This window comes from Ruditapes philippinarum, unplaced genomic scaffold (assembly GCF_026571515.1).
Source record: "Ruditapes philippinarum isolate M1 unplaced genomic scaffold, ASM2657151v2 ctg3843_1_1_1_1, whole genome shotgun sequence".
Taxonomy (NCBI): domain Eukaryota; kingdom Metazoa; phylum Mollusca; class Bivalvia; order Venerida; family Veneridae; genus Ruditapes; species Ruditapes philippinarum.
The window spans coordinates 8,775-12,846 of record NW_026866699.1 but is presented as its reverse complement, the minus strand read 5'-3'; positions in this window follow the sequence as shown (position 1 = coordinate 12,846).

Below are 4,072 nucleotides of genomic sequence, written 5' to 3'. Positions count from 1 at the left end.
TTTTACCGTACCGTTCCGTACGAATGACAAACTATTCTCCCGGAACCGGTCTCAAATTAGTCAACCGGTACAGAATTAGACCGAACCCGTCGAAGTCTAGATCGAAAGTAGTTCTTTAAAATTTTGAAGTGGCCCAAATTAAGTCATAATTAAAGTGTATTTATTGCATTTGTGTAGTTTTTGAGTGTTATAATGATGAGTTTAAAAGTTGTTTTTTTGTGTATTCTCCAGGAACTCATTTGTTGGCGGAAGGATAAAAGATGTACCACCCACCAGCAGTCAGGAGTTTTTAAAGTGGTGAATTTAAACTGTGTTACAACAGAATGAAGATTTCTGAAAAAAGGAGATGGCTAACATATTATATTTTGGGCCTCATTTGACTTAGATAGTGTTGATGTTTAAAGTTGAAGACAGTATATAATTCATCAAGAACAGTGGACACAAATGTGACTGATTTACTATAGAACAAATAGTACGAACATTCTCCATGCCTACACCATCCGGCCCAAAACTATTTTGATTTTTGGTAAAGCCGCCCCATTTTCTATTATTTATTTAAAATATAAACACTTACCAAGAAAGAAAATAAAAATTAACAAATAACAACAGAAAACAAGAAGTTTAAAGATGATTACCTTTATTTTTATATAAAAAACAATCAATAAAAAAAAAACAATAAAAAAAAAACACACACACACACCCAAAAAGTTACTGTCCATAAGTTCTATAGAGGCACAATGAAATAGTTACAATTAGAACAGCTATTTTTTGTCAAGCATTACCACCAATTCACTCACTTTCTTCTTCTGTGTCAATCCTTTCTATTTTTGTCTGTACATTCATGGAGCTAAATATAAGATATATTGTTTATATAAATGTGGTACATTGTACACATTATCTTCAAGAGGGCTGTTGCGAACAGCTCAGCTCTTTCGCGAGGTAACTAATATGATTTGAGACAAAACACAAAGTTATTGATCATTTACATTTTTTTTTTCGTTTTTTTTCCCCCAATATCAAGATACCATGTTCATACATTCACAAATGAAATCGCCATTTGAACTCATACAAAAATAAATATTACCTATCCCAGGCTTTGGTTTAAGGGCCCATTATGCCCCAAAATGCTTTAATTTTTATTTCTAAAAAGCTTTTTTATTTTTGGTGTCCTGTTATAGTTTCGAAACAGATACATGTACTCACTGGCCAGTTACTTTATCCATATTTTGCTTCTGTTGCTTTTTGAAATTAGCATAATTATATAGTGATACAGTATTTTTTTTAAGTCAAAATACTTCTTCGTTTACATTCCGCTACCTTTATGACAAATAAATTTACATTCAGACTTATATTTTTTTTTGGTATTAAGCATCTTACATGCACTTAAACCATTTCTTAAACTTTATAATACTCATGTTTGCCCTTTCATAAGTAAGTAAATTTTATTCATTTCTGACGCATAATGTGCCTTTAAACAGTATTTATTTCAACAATGCAAACATATACCATCATGATACAAAACAGATGAGAGAAACAGCACAAAAATCAAAACAGCAGTTTATATATTTTGAAGATTTTTCGGCTGTTTAAAGCTGCCTTAAATTAGGGAACTTGCTACATAACGAAATCCATAGCAACTCCTGGGGAGTTAAAGATAAATGCCCAAGTGCAAAAATTAATGTCAAATTCAATGTGCAATGTTACTTTTTGTTACTTTACCTGCATACAATACAAGGAGGTGCCATCAAACAGTAAATTCATATTTAGATATAAATTTCAAATATAAATTTCAAAATTTCACGGCAATAATTAACATTGAAAATGTAAAGGTTTGGTAAATTACTATGAAATTTTGAATAAACGCAAGAAAAGTTTACAATTGTCTTACTCTAGATCTTATTCTATTTGAAAAAGAGTTCAAAAGCAAAATCAAATTAAAGGAAATGCTGGCCAGGTACCTAGTTGTGTTCTTTTAAAGTTTTAAACCCATCAATACTTATAAAAATAGCGTAATTTAGAACCGGAAATTGTTAGGAAACCAATATAATATATTTGTGCTGTTTCTCTCATTTGATATAGTAACACAGGTGCTTTATTGTTGAAAGTAGCGGACAATAAGTAAAATTTTCCGCGTCTTAAAGTATTGACAAACGGCGCACGGCAAAATGAACTTTAAAAGTAACAAATAAACTACAGCTAGTACCCTTGACAAATGGGAAGGTATTCAACTTGATTTCCCGTTCTTTTTATTCTTTCGGATGAAGCTAGTTTTTTTACAATTTTATAAGGAAAAAAATCATTTCACAGAAAGATAGTCCACGTACATTTCAATTTGAATGTAAATCTAAAATCTTTTTATCCATGGGCTACCCACTGATTAAGTCATCAAAATAGATTTTGTTATCATTATTTCTGTGGTAACATATTAAAATTTATGCTTTTACTTCAGCTGTTGTTGTTACCATTCAAGCCAACTTTTTTACCCATTTTTTTAAACACTCGAACTTTATGCCATTCGGCTGCAGCGAGTGTCGCTTTCTGTTAACTCTGCCTTCTTCGGTACGTTACGATACCGAAATCAACTTGATTTCGGTAAAGTTACCGAAATCAACTTTTCATTACCGAAATCAACTTATAAAATCACAATTAAGCGTTTTATTATTTTTTTTTTCATTATAATATATTACAATAGGTTAATTTTGACTTACATGCAAAAAATCAGTTTAAAATAATGGATAATTATGAAATTAGGATCATATAACTAAATATCAAGATTATTCCCCGATTTCTCACGAACCGAAATATATGTTACAATACCGAAATCGACTTGTAAAGTCACAATTAAGTGTTTTATTATATTTTTTTCATTGTAATCTATTACAATAGGTTTAGTTTGACTTTCATGCAAAAAATCAGTTCGAACTAATTAATAATTATGAAATAAGAAACCAATATATAAATATCAAGATTATTTCCCTGATTGTCACGAACCGAAATATATGTTACTATACCGAAACCGGCTTGTAAAAGTTAAAACAAACATTTTCATAGGTCTTGTTTAATTAATTAATATAAAATCATTCAAACTGAACCATAAACAAAGGAAAATAATATTTTATTATAAAAAATGATGATGTTATAGACGGATATGTATATTACAATATATCATGATTACTTCCCCTGTTAATAATGTGTTGCATTACCGAAATCAAATCAGATTCATTTCAAAGATGAGAATAACCCCTGAATGATTTGCATGAATTTCAGAATTAAGTCTATGAGAAAAGTTAGTTGAGTGAGTTTCAATGTTTAAATTTTCCCTTTAGTCAGATAACATAGCAGCGTACGTAGCATCTCTTTGATGTTTCTTAATGATTTCGAAATACAAGATTAAACAAAACTTTGTTTGAAGTTATCCGCCTAATTTGGATCACCATTAAAATAGTTGATTGAAAAATTATCACAGTGTTTTATTTAAATCCAATGATTATGGTTTGATTAAAAGAAAAAGACGTAGCGGTTGCCATTAATCATGTAATCATAACACCTTTACTGTAAAGAGCAAACATGCATGTGCATGGACAATGGAGGTGCTAGTTGACATTACATACTCGTTAACCGCAATCCTTTAATGTACATCGGCGCATGGAAACTTTAAAGTATCCAAACAACATAATTAGACATAATTATTCTAACTTGTTACATTGTTATTGATGCCATCATGTATATATAGCCAGAACAGAACAGAACAGAACATACTCTTTATTCTCTCAGGTACATAAGTACAGTAAATAATAATAAAACACAGATTTAAGTTTGACAAAGGTGTATAAGTAATACATTGGGGGGGGGGGGGGGGGAGACCGTAATAAAGTTTGAAAGTAGAACATAATCCGTATAGGTAGATACTGTATAAAAACAAACAAAAATATGTGAAATGTAATGTAAGATTATGCCTATATTCTGATAATTACTTAAATTTGGCCATTAAGGTTTTACAAAAAATAGACAAATGCTTTAATTTGTCAGGTGATTTCATATTCAACAAACTATTGCCTTCTTCGTAAGAAAT